Source organism: Rattus norvegicus, assembly GCF_036323735.1.
Source record: "Rattus norvegicus strain BN/NHsdMcwi chromosome Y unlocalized genomic scaffold, GRCr8 chrY_unlocalized_37, whole genome shotgun sequence".
Taxonomy (NCBI): Eukaryota; Metazoa; Chordata; class Mammalia; order Rodentia; family Muridae; genus Rattus; species Rattus norvegicus.
Window position 1 is genome coordinate 154,149 of NW_026947397.1, and position 13,621 is coordinate 167,769.

Below are 13,621 nucleotides of genomic sequence, written 5' to 3' on the forward strand. Positions count from 1 at the left end.
GGAAGAAGGAATTTAAACAGAAAGAGAACTAAACTTCCATTCTTCCCCATTCCCTCTCTTCCTCAGCTGTTGTTTAGGCAGTTGTGTTAGTGAGACGTTAACAGTGTAATTTCTGGTGTTACTTTGAGACACCAACTCATAGTAAATTTTAGTCTCTTAAAATCTTCTTGCATGAAGTAAGACACCCATGGCTACATCATTCTCTATTCTCCAGCACTTCACTTAGTTCCTTTGAATAGGCAGTGTCAATATTATATAGGGTCTGTTCAGATAGATGTAAGTATTTTGAGTTCTGGAGGGCCACAATTGTATCATGCTCAGTGGACAGCACCTCACAGATCTCCTTACCCATTAATAAGCCCTTTAAAGAACCCAAGGCCTGCATATGACCTTATCTCTAATTTGGAAGTTATCTCCATTGGATAATCATGTGAAAATGAAAACTTAGTTTTCTCCAAGGGAATATCACTGGGTACACAAACTAATTTTAAGGGTAGACTGTGTATAAAGCACTAAGGGAACTGAACATCATCTTTGGAGGATCCTTGTCTCATAATGGGTCAGGACTTTTTCTTCAGAATGTCTTTTTCATTTTGTTTTATGTTTATTTATCTATTAATTTTTGCTCTGTATGTTTTGTGTATATATTTTTCCTGCTTTTATGTTTCCATGGAATTCCAGAGTGTGTGAATGGAAGTCTGCGTCTGCGTGTCTGTATCTGATTCTTGAACCTTGTTTTGGCTCTTTTCTATATGCTTGTTTTGTTCTACTCCTATTCATTAACTTTCATTTTATTTTTATCCCTTAGATGATGGTTTGTTTTGAGAGTCAGAAGGATGTAGATACAGATGACAGGAGAGGAATAGAAGGGGGGAATAGAGGGTAGAGTAATCATAATTCAAATATATTGCATGAAAAAGTCTAATTTTAAGAAAAGAATTTTAAAAACATACTTTCTGGGGCCTGTCTGCCCCCTTTTCTCAAAATCCTTACTAGTTTCATATAAAAAGTTAATGAAAATATTTTAAATCTTTTCCAAGGCAAAGAAAATTGTTTGTTTACATCTGATCTGGAACTGCCACTATGGGAGTGAAGCTTCTGTAGAGTTGCAATAATGCAGTAGGAGAGTCTATAAATGCTTTCAGAGAAATCAATACACTGAGGTTCAGCGGGAGTTTCACATGATTGATGTTACAAATTTTCAATGGGAAGATATACATTTTCGATACTTCAGTTTTCATGAAATTCTTCAAGATCAAATTACAAGTAGTATGGAATACAATCATAAAATAGGTTTGTTCCTTTGAAAATTTCAAAATTACCCCAAATAATACTTAAATATCATTAATAAATCAGAACATTTTGTATCCTAAACCCATATAAACATGACAGTTATGAAATAGAAGTAGATGCGTATTTGTGGATAAAAGCTGTTTCTGGAGAGGCACTATTTTATGTCTGGGATAATTTCACTTCATTGGTAGATGGGTTAAATCAAAGTCTGATAATGAAGACCTTGCTGTAAAAGACCATTCTCTCACTAAGGGACTCTAAAACCCTGTTGTATAGAGTGCTAGCATTTCAATGTATCTCTTAATGACACTCCATTGGTTAGATGTGCCATATTTCCTGTATTCATTGCTCTGTGGAAGATCATCTGGGTTCTTTCAGCTTCTGGCTATTATAAATAAGGCTACTATGAACATAGTGGTGCTCATGTCTTTGTTATATATTGGGGCATATTTTGGGTATATGCCCAAGATAGGTGTAGCTGTGTCTTCAGATAACTCAATGTCCAATTTTCTGAGGAACCTCTACACTGATTTCCAGAATGGTTATATCAGTCTGCAATCCCACCAACAATGGAGGAGTGTTCCTTTTTCTCCACATCCTCGCCAGCATTTGCTCTCACCTGAGTTTTTGATCTTAGACATTCTCATTGGTGTGAGGTGGAATATCAGGGTTGTTTTGATTTGCATTTCCCTTATACTATAGTTGTTGAATATTTCTTTAGGTATTTCTCTGCCAATTGATATTCTTCAGCTGTGAATTCTCTGTTTTGCTTTGAACCCCATTTTTCAAATGGTTATTTGTCTCCCTGTAGTCTCACTTCATGTGTTCTTTGTATATTTTGGATATAAGCTGTCTATCAGTTGTAGGATTGGTAAAGATCTTTTTCCAATCTATTGGTTTCCATTTTGTTCTAACAACAATGTCCTGTACCTTACAGAAGTTTTTCAGTTTTTTTAAGATCACATTTGTTGATTCTTCATCTTAGAACATGAGCCTTTGGTGTTTTGTTCAGAAAATTTTCTCCAGTGCCCATGTGTTTGAGATGTTTCCACACTTTGTCTTCTATTTGTTGGAGTGTATCTGGTTTGAAGTGGAGGTCCTTGATCCAGTTGTACTTATGCTTTCTACAGGGCAGTAAGAATGGATCGATCTGCATTCTTTTACATACTGACCCACAGTTGAACCAGCACCACATGCTGAAAATGCTGTCTTTTTTTCCATTGGATGGTTTTGACTTCTTTCTCAAAAATTAAGTGACCATGGGTGTAGGGGTTCATTTCTGGGTCTTCAATTCTATTCGACTGGTTTATTTGCCTGCCTCTGTCACAACGCCATACAGTTTTTTTTTTTGTTTGTTTTTTTTGTTTTTTTTTTTTTTTATCACTGTTGCCCTGTAATACTGCTTGAGTTTAGGGATAGTGATTCCCATGGAAGTCCTTTTATTGTTGAGGACAGTTTTAGCTATTCTGTGTTTTTTTTTTATTCCAGATGAATTAATGAATGTTCTGTCTAAATCTTTGACGAATTGGATTGGAATTTTGATGGGGATTGGAATGAATATGTAGGTTGCGTTTGATATAATGGCCATTTTTACTGTATTAATCCTGCCAGTCCATGAACATGGGAGATCTTTCCATCTTCTGAAATCTCCTTCACTTTCTTCAGAGACTTGAGGTTCTGCTCATATGCTCATATTTTTTACTTACTTGGATAATGTCACCCCAAGACATTTTATATTATTTGGGGCTATTGTGGACGGTGTCATATCCCTACTTTCTTCCTCTGCTTGTTTAGCTTTGTGCAGAATTATTTTTATACTCAGCCACTTTGCTGAAATGTTTATCAGGCTTAGTAATTCTCTTGTGGAATGTTTGAGGTCACTAAGTATACAATCATATCAACTACAAACAGTGCTATTTTAACTTCTTCTTTTCCAATCTATATCCCTTTGACCTCCTTCAGTGTCTGCTTGCTCTGACTAAGATGTCTAGAACTATATTGAATAAGTTGTGAGAGAGTGGGCACCCTTGTTCAGTCCCTGATTTCAGTGTGATTGCTTTAAGTTTCTCTCCACTTAGTTTAATGTTAGTTACGGATTTGCTGTATATGTTTAGGTGTGGGCCTTAAATTCCTGTGCTTTCCAGGACTTTTTTCATGAAGTGATGTTGAATTTTGTCAAAATCTTTCTCAGCATCTAATGAAAGGATCATGTGGTTTTTATCTTGGAGTTTATATAGTGAATTATGCTGTTTGTTTTCTGTATATTAAAGTATCCCTGCAAGCCTGGGATGAATCCTACTTAAACATAGTAGATGATTGTTTAATGTGTTGTATGAATAGGTTTGCAAGAATTTCATTGAGTATTTTTGTGTTGATATTGATAAGAGAAATTGGTCTGAGTTATCTTTCTTTGTTGAGTCTTTCTTTGTTTTAGTTATAAGAGTAATTGTGACTTCATGAAAGCAGTTTGGTAGTACTCCATCTGTTTCAATTTTATGGAATAGTTTGGACAGTATTGTTATGAATTTTTCAATGAATTTTGGATGGATTTCTGCACTAAACCCATCTAATCCTGGACTCTTTTTGGGTGGGAGAGTTTTGATGATTGCTTGTATTCCTTTGGGAGTTATGGGTTGTTTAAATGGTTTATCTTTTCCTGATTTAGGTTTGGTATCTTGTATTTGTCTGGAAAATTGTCTTTTTTTTTCCAGATTTTCAAGTTTTTTGAACCTAGGCTTTGTAGTACAGTAATTTTTTTTAATTTCCTCTGATTCTGCTGTTCTGCCTCCCTTTTTAATATTTGATTTTGTTAATTTGGACACACTCTCTGTATCCTCTGCTTAGTCTAGCTATGGGTTAATATATCCTGTTGATTTTTTCAGAGAATCGGGTATTGGTTCTGTTGATTCTTTGTATGGTCCCTTTTTTTCTACTTGGTTGATTACAGCCCTGAGTTTGATTATTTTCTGCCTTCTACTACTCCTGCATGTATTTGCTTCTTTTTGTTCTAGAGCTTTTAGGTGTGCTGTCAAGCTGCTGATGTATGCTCTCTCCTGTTTCTTTCTGCAGGCACTCAGAGCTATGAGTTTTCCTCTTAGCACAGCTTTCATTGTGTTCCAAGAGTTTGGGTGTGTTGTACCTTCATTTTCATTGAATTCTAAGAAGTCTTTAATTTCTTCCTTTATTTCTTCCTTGACCAAGTTATCATTGAGTAAAAAAATTGTTTAACGTCCATGTATATGTGGGCGTTCTTTCCTAATTTTTATTGAAGAACAGCCTTAGCCCATGGTGGTCTGATAGGATGCGTTGGATTATTTCTATCTTTCTGTATGCTTTGAGGCCTGCTTTTTGACTGATTATATGATTAATATTGGAGAAAGTGCCAGGAGGCTGTGAGAAGAAGGTTTATCTTTCTGTTTTAGGATAGAATGTTCTGTAAATATCTGTTAAGTCCATTTGGTTTATACCTTCTGCTAGTCTGTCGATATCTCTGTTTAATTTCTGCTTCTGTGATCTGTCCAGTGATGAGAATGGGGTGTTGTAATCTTATACTATTATTTTTTGCGGTGCAATATGTGCTTTGATCTTTAGTAAGGTTTCTTATGTGTATGTAGGAGCCCTTGTATTTGGAGCATAGACATTTATGATTTTGAGTTCATCTTGGTGGATTTTTCCCTTGACGAATATGAAGTGTCCTTCCTTATGCTTTTTGATGACTTTTGGTTGAAAGTCGATTTTATATATTCTTCAGATCATTTGCTTGGAAAATTGTTTTCCAGCCTTTTACTCTGATGTAGTGTCTGTCTTTGTCTCTGAAATGTGTTTCCTGTAGTGCAAAATGCTGGGTCCTCATTACATATTGTGTGTCAATCTGTGTATTTTTAGTGAGGAATTGAGTCTATTGATGTTGGAGATATTAAGGAATAGTGATGGTCACTTTCTGTTATTTTCATAATTGGAGGTTAGTTTATGTTTGTGTGCTTCTCTTCTCTATGTGTTGTTGTGAAAAGACTAATTTCTTGCTTTATCTATGGTTTTACTTGAATCCTTGTGTTCGGTCTTGCCAGTTAGTGTCCTTTATAAGACTAGATATGTAGAAAGGTATTGTGTAAATTTCGTTTTGTCATGGGATATCTTGGATTCTCCGTCTTTGTTAATTGAGAGTTTTGATGGATACAGTACCCTGGGATGGTGTTTTTATTCTCTTAGTGTCTGTATGACATCTGTCTATGATCTTCTGACTTTCATAGTATCTGAAAAGAATTCTGATTTAATTCTGATAACTTTGCCTTTATATATTACTTGACCTTTTTCCTTACAGTTTTTAACATTTTTATTTGTTTTGTGCATTTGGTGTTTTGACTATTATGTGATGGGAGAATATCCTTTTCTGGTCCAATCTATTTGGAGTTCTGTAGGCTTTGTGTATGTTTATGGGCATCTCTTTCTTTAGATTAGGGAAGTTTTACTCTATAATTTTGTTGAAGATATTACTGTCCCTTGATGTTGACAGTCTTCACTTTCTTCTATACCTGTTAAGACTAGGTTTGATCTTCTCATTGTGTCCTGGATATCCTTTATGTTTTGAGCTAGGTCTTTTCTGTTTTACAGTATGTTTGACAGTTGTGTGATTCTTCTGCTCCTTAGATTATGTCTTCTATGTCTTTTATCCTGTTGGTGATTCTCACTTCTATGACTCCTGGTCTCTGTCCTAGGTTTTCCATTTCCAGGGTTATCTTCCTTGTGCTTACTTTATTGTTTCTATTTCCATTTTTAACTCCTGGGTGGTTTTGTTTATTTCCTTCTCCTGTTATGCTGTTTTTCAAGTAGTTCTTTAAGGTAGTTTTGTGTTCCCTCTTTCTTGCATTATATTTGTTTACTTCAGTTTTTTCTATTGTCCTGCATTTTCTTAAGGGAGTTACTATTCTTAACATCCTCCATCATCATGATAAATGTGAAATTAAATTTAGATCTTCCTTTTCTGGTGTGTTTAGATATCCAGTGTTTGTTTTGATGGGAGAATTGGGTTCTGTTGAGCCCAAGTAGTCTTGGTTTCTGTTGTTTGTGTTCCTGTGCTTTCCTGTGGCCATCAGGTGGTCTCTGGAATTAGCTTGTCTTGCTCTTTCTGACAGTGGCTTGACCGTCCTGTAGGCTCGTGTGTCAGGGCTGCTGTAGACCTGTTTTCCTGTTTTATTTTACCCAGTTAAGGGAACAGAGTATTCTGCTCTCAGGCATGTAGTTGCTCCTGTCTACTTACTTTCAGCTGTCCCTGTGGGCGGGAACCAGAAGGAACTTCCCATACCTCTCCTAGGTCCCTCTGTGGGGGGAGGGGGCACAGATGGTACAAGGTGTTTTCCTCTTGAGTCAGGAATCTGGGCAGAGAGTAGTCTCCTCTGATTTCCCAGGAGTGTCTGCTTCTCTGAGGCTCTAGTTACCCCACCATCATGATTTGGGTACAGGGAGCTGTTTGACAAGATCAGTTCCGATCCAGGCACAGTCTGGAACATGGTGCTCCAGTAGATTTACTCCTCCTCTATTCCAGAGTCACTATGCAATTTTGTCTTGGGCCAGAGATGTGGGTAATTGTGGGCAGAAGTGGTAGTCTGTGTGCATTGTATGCTCAGTATTGCCCACACTCCTGGGTGATCAGCTCTCTCTCCCACAGTTTCTAGGAGAAGGGAGCTTTGTGCTGGAATCAGCAAGGTTCAGGAGCCAGCTAGAAACTGGAAATGCCTGATCCCAGAGGAGTTCTGCCTTTGCATGTCCTGAGTCAACCAGTGAGCTCGCTTCAAGCAGAAAAGTTGGAATCACCTCTTCTCTCAGGCCTGAACTCACTTGTTTCAGCTTTCCATAAGGGCTGCAACCAGAAGTGTCTTGACCCTACTGCTCCTAGGTTCCTATGCACAGGAGGCCCAGATGGAGCTAGGTGTTTTTTTTCTTGAGTCAGGAATTTGAGCAGAGTTCTCACGGGTTTCTGCCCCTCTGACAGTGTAATACTTCCCCACCGCTCATGACGTTTGGGTGTAGAACACTGTTTGGACAAGTTCAGATTCAGCTGCAGTTTGGACTGCAGGGCTCCTGCAGATTGACTGCTCCTATATTCATGTATCCAGTGGCACTATGCAGTTTCCTCTTGGGCTAGGGATCTGAGCATATGTGGGAAGAAGTAGCAGGGTCTCCTCGCTGAGGTCTCAGTATTGCACACTCTTCTGGGTGTTCAGCTCTTGTCCCACAGACTTTCCAAAGGATTTCAAATGTTCACTCCCTATCTTACAGGTCCTCAGTCTTTCCAGTTCTCCTCCAAATTTTGTTTGAGAAGATGCCTCTGGTTAAGGGGAGGTACAACAGGCCCAATCAGAAAAAAAAGGGCTGGAAATCTTCTTCTCTTAAAGGTAATCTCAGTGATTTCTCATATTCCACAAGTGGAATAAGTCCTGCCCCTTCTCCAGAAGAGACTTTAATACCTTTTCCAGCTGCCAAAGCAGGGCAGAGAGCTCTGTCCATTCACAAAGACAGTCAAAGATGTGCCCTATCTCCACCAACGTGCTTATGAAATCTGCTTCGGGTAAAATGAGTTTGAAACCTGATTCTGCTGACAAAGCGGATTGCAGAACTACCCTATTAAGCCAAGAGGACATTCAAAGTCCTCCACTATTAAAAATGCGCTTAAATCATCACTTATGATCCAAGGCGTACAAAATACAGTTACAAATACCCAAGTGAACCTCATAACACACATACCAGCCCAAGAAGAGACAAAATTTTCTGCATGTACACCATTAGATGAAGGACCATTGACAGTTTCAGAAGGGGCTCTTGAGAGTTCCACACCCACGCAAGATGTGGTAGAAATTTCTGAATCCACCGATGGAACTCCTGTGCCTTCTGCACATAAAAAATATGTTCTAGCAGCCTCACCATATCCCCCAGTACTTCAAATGTCCCTATATAATAGAGAATTATTCAAATATCCTCTACCACTGAAGGGACCCTCCTGACATCCCATTAGGCCCCAAAAAGCCAAGTTTATCAAAACACACTGTCAATGAGCCATGCAGACTCCATATTTATACAATGTGCAGAGAAGATAAAATATCCCCTACCTCCTCAGGGGACTCTAAGTCGTTCTGTACTGAAAGCAGAGGCTCCAAAATTTTCCACATATACATCAGAGATGCTAGAACTTCCCAAAACTGAGAAGTATTCTCTGAGTATTACTCTATCTCAAAAAGAGACTGTGGGACAAGAAACTTCTACAAAAGGAGGTCTACCCATAGCCACATCTTTAGAAATGTCTTGTGGATGTGACACATATACAAAAGATATTCTAGGACAGATTCCATCTGTAGAGAAGGTTATGGACCCAACCATATGTGAACCATGAAATGCGAACACCAGAGTCTGTAGCATCCTCGACAACTGAGGAAAGGGATTCCTTGTATTCCATTAGTGTAAAAGAATGAATACGACCTCCACAAATTCCACAGTAGGCTATAGGAACTTCCTTATCTCCTCAAAATCAGCCATCTTCCCCAACTACAGAAGATGCTACACACTCTTCCAAATATTCAGAAAGGATTGCCATTCCTTCTTTATACCCACAAGCAGACCCAGAACATCTGCCAAATACCTCAAAAGCTCTGGATTTTACCTCATCTTCTGAAGGGGCTTTGGAGCCTGTTTTGCCTCTCAAGCAGGCTAGGGAACCTGACACTTCTATAGGAAAGTCGGTTTCCACTTCTCCAGCAGAAGAAATTTCTCTTGGAACTTCCACAGTTACAAAACAATATCTAGAATATGTCTATGATGCTCAGGGAGAGGTCACATTTTCAGAGGTAGCTCTAATACATACTCTCCATTCTGATATCACAGTAAGGATTCTACACGTATACACGGTACATTAAGACCTTCCTCATCTGAGAAGGATGTCTTAGGATCTACTGCATCTGAACAGCATGTTTTAGAACTATCCCCATATACCTAAGTAGATTTATTTAACATGTCCACTCTGGGGATAAAGAGGCGACATTCTCCCTCTACCAAAGTGGACCACAGGCATCCAGTTTCTATAAAAAAAAGGTTAAGATTTGATCCTTCTGATGTAGTCTTGAGAAATTTCCTCTAAAGAAGATAGTTTCAAACATCCCCCTTCTGCCAAAAGGGATCTTGTGCCATCTTCTGCAGCCAAAGAGACAGCAAAAGCTACATTTTCTCCTCAGGTGAGTCCTAACCTTCTCCATCTGTCCAAAGGGTCATGGAATTTCCAAAAAATATGAAGGAATTGTGCAAAGATGCCATTCCTTGAAAGGACTTGCTGGACATTCCATATTGTCCCAAGATGCTCAAGTAACTCCTCCTTCTACAAAAAAGGCATGTTCACCGTCTACCCTAGGGTTTAAGAGAATTTCTTCACCCCTCTCTAGGGCTCCAGAAAGTGTTCTCCATGCTCAAAGTGGTTTGTCATTGTGCAAATTAGACTTCAAACATATAAAACGCTTTTTTTTATATTACCAAAGGTCTGAGGGAAAGTCCACATCGAAAAAAAAATCATTTAGACCTTGTGCCATTAGTCCAAGTATATCAGAAAAATTCCATGTCTTTTAAAGCACCTAAAAATCTATCTTGCTCTAGCACTCATCCTAGGAAACAATTACCTTTAGTCATACAATCCCTAGGATCATTGAAATACAAAAAGGGGTGTCTAGAAACTTTACCATCTGCCAAAAGGTCTTTAGGATGTTCACCAACTTCTCCAAGAGCTCGGTTAACCCATAGAAGAACAAAAGAACTAAAGCCATCTGCTCAGGGTGTTTTCCAAAAACCACTTATTTCTTCTTTACTTTTATACCAAGACAAGAGGCCAGCTTCCTCATCCCCATCTCTGATCCCTTCTTCCTATTTGTTCTCTCTCCCAAATCGCTCTTTACTCTGAATTAGATGCCAATTACTAAACCATAGACATATGGAAGGAGGTAGTTGCTGTCAAAACAAAACTTGTGATATCACAGAAGAAGCTACGGCTCTCCAGGACACAATAGAATTTTCAAGGAGGGCCTAATGATGATGGAACTGCCATAGCCTACCTGCTCAACAGCTTCCTTGCATTGACCAGATTTGGTTGTGCACTTTCCAGTAGTGTCTCCTGTGATACAGTAGAAACATTTACATGCTACATCTCTCTAAAGCTAGAGCCTTCTCTCTGCTTTATTAGTGATTACATGCTCTGAATGAAGAAAGTTAGTCAGGGGCTTGTCATGGGTAGAAAAGATCTAGGAACACAGAAGGAAAGATATTCTTCTGGAGATTAATTTTATTCTCCGGTCAAATCCTGTGACATAAAGTTCAATTCCCTGGGTTTTCCCTGTTTCGCTGGTGCCAGTATTTTCCCTACAGAACTTTAATTGAGTGAATATTGTTTTATATTTTCTGATTGTAAATTCATTGACAGGGGACATTATATATGTTCCTGCATGTGTACTCAAAATTTCATTTTTCAAATTCCATTTTTTGCAATGAATTTGGTATCAAACGTGGCTCAGCTATAGAGTGAATATAAGAGTGGAAATATTGTGTACCTACTTCTAATGATCAACTCCCAAATCCATATTTTATCCATTATTTACAAGACATCAGTAAAGCAAAGGACAACATGGAGTAAAGAATGTGGTTCTGAAGTTCTATTAGATATCAGTCCTCTAATATCTACCTTCTTGTGTTCCCAGGGATAGGCTTGAGGGTTTTGGATGTTTTACCATGATTCTTTCTTCAGGCCACACATCAGTTTCTGAGTGATGGGCAGTGATAGGAATGGCTTGTGGCCAATGAAACCTCAAATTCAATAGGTTATAAAAAACAGGAGGGAGTCTATTTGCAATTGTCACTTGTGGATCCTATAGTCTTCACCTTGTTATGCAGAATCCATCCAAATATTAAACCAAAATTCCTAGTTGTAGGATCCACCAAAAGTATATATATATATATATATATATATATATATATATATATATATATATATATATGTATATATGTATATATGTATATATGTATATATGTGTATATGTATATATATGTGTATATATGTGTGTGTATGTATTCACATATATATATATATGTATGTATTCATATATATATGTATGTATGTATGTGTATATATATATATATATATATATATATATATATATATATATATCAGGCACAAAAACTAGATAAGATTGATGAAGATAAAATTGCATTCTGCCAATAAATGGTTTTAGAACTTTCATGAGAGACACAGCTAGAGCATGTCAAATACAGAAGTGATTGCTCGTGGCAAAGCAGAGAACTGAATACAGACCCCTTGTTTGTAGATGTTGAGAAAGGATTACAAGAGCTGAATGGGCTTTCAACCCCCAAAAGTACAATATGTTCAATTAACCAGAGCTTTCTGGTATTAAACCAATATTCCATGACAGTGTCCTTCCAAACACCTGGCTTTTGGGGGAAAGAAATTAATGATATAAACTCTCTGACTTCCAGGAACCATTAGAAGCAGGGAAGTCCAGATTCTTCTGAGAGGCTCCCAGCTCCTGATCCCATGTGTGGAAGGATCAGATCAATTCTATCTCTTCAACTTACATATTCCACTCCTACCAAGGCTTCAGTGAGATTTCTCAGGGATGATGTATTTCTTCCTTCTTTTATACCAAGACAGAAGACCAGCTTCGTTCTCCCCATCTCTGATTTCTTCATCGTCTTTGTTCTCCCACCCTAATGACTGTTTCCCCTGAATTTGAGGCCAATTAGTAAAACCTATAGGTACTGAAGTAATATCTGAGAGGCATTTGCAGTCAGGACAACACTTATTACATCACAGAAGAAGCTAGTGCTCTCAAGGATACAAGAGATTTTTCAGGGAGAGCCTAATGATATTGTCACTGAGAACTGCCATGGCCTGACTCTAAACAGCTTTCCTTACATTAACCAGTTTTGAGGGTGCCAATTTAGGTATGTCTCCTGTGACACAGTGGAAACTTTCGTTCTCCATCTCTCTAAAGCTAGTGACTTCTGAATGGAGAAAATGAGTCAGGGGCTTGGCATGGATAGAAATTATTTAGGAACTTGGTGTGGAGGAGATTCTTCTGGATAATATTTTTATTCCCAGGTCAATTCCTGTGACATACAGTTCAATTTTCTAGGTTTTCTTAATTTTATAAAGGCCAGTACTTTACCTACACAACTTTCGTTGAATGAATATTGTATTTCACTTTCCTATTGTACATTCCTTCATAGGGGACATTATAAATATTCCTGAATATGTACTCAAAAATTCTGTTTTCAAATTCCATTCTCTGCTATGACTTTGGAAACAAAGTGGGCCCATCTATAGACTGAGAATAACAGTGTAAATATGGTGTACCTACTTCAATTATAAATTCCCAAATCCTTATGTTATTCAAAAATTACCAACATCAATAAAGCAAAGGACCACATGGAGTATACAATTCGTTTCTCTATTCACATTTGATATCTGTACTACACTATCTACTTCCTGTGTTCCCATGGCCAGACTTGAAGGTTTTAGATGTGTTGCCATGATTCTTCCTTAATGTCATATACAAGAAACAGGAGCATGGGCAGGGGGAAGAAAGACTTGAGGAACAGTGAAACCTCAACTCAATACCTTCATAAGTACAGGAGGGAGTCTCTTTGATATACTCATTTGCAAACTCTACATTCTTGACCTAGTTGTGCAGAATCCATGTAATCATTCCACCTAACCTAATAGGTGTAGGAAGCACCTAAAGTATATATATATATATATATATATATATATATATATATATATATATATATATTCAACCACCAAAACTGGATAACATTGATGAAGCTAAGAAATGCATTCTGCCAGGAAACAGATATAGATATTTCCTAAGAGACAAAGCTAGAGCATGTCAAATACAAAAGTGAATGTCAATGGCAAACCAGTAAACTGAAAATGGAGTTCCAGTTGGTAGATTCTGAGAAAGGATAATAAGAGCTGAAAAGGGTTTCAACCCATAAGAACAAAAATGCCAATGAACCAGATCTTTCTGGTACGAGACCAATATTCAAAGGTGGAAAATGGAAAGACCTAAGGCTCCAACTGCATTTGTAGTAGAGGATAGCCTTGTTGGGCACCAAAGGAAGGTTAAGCCCTTGGTCCTCCCTTGGTTTGACTTGCATTTAAAGGGAATGTGAAGGGACAGTAATGGGATGGTTTATAGAAGAAGTGGAGAGGGACCTGTTAGGGATCTTATGGGAGGAAATTCTAAAAGGAAACAGTATTTTAAATATAAATATATAAATATAC

The 13,621-nt window shown here is 37.8% G+C and overlaps 1 long non-coding RNA gene across 6 annotated transcripts in view; it reads right to left on the reverse strand.

The window, feature by feature from the left end:
- Positions 1-13,621, reverse strand: part of LOC134484723 (uncharacterized) — an 84,879-nt gene that overhangs the window by 22,507 nt on the left and 48,751 nt on the right. Inside the window, exon 1 of one of the 6 annotated variants that reach the window (XR_010062428.1) lies at positions 11,908-13,062. The exons of the other annotated variants lie outside the window; for them this stretch is intronic. This is a non-coding gene — a long non-coding RNA (uncharacterized LOC134484723). Of the gene's footprint in view, positions 1-11,907; positions 13,063-13,621 lie in introns of those variants that run through there. 6 annotated transcript variants of the gene reach the window in all.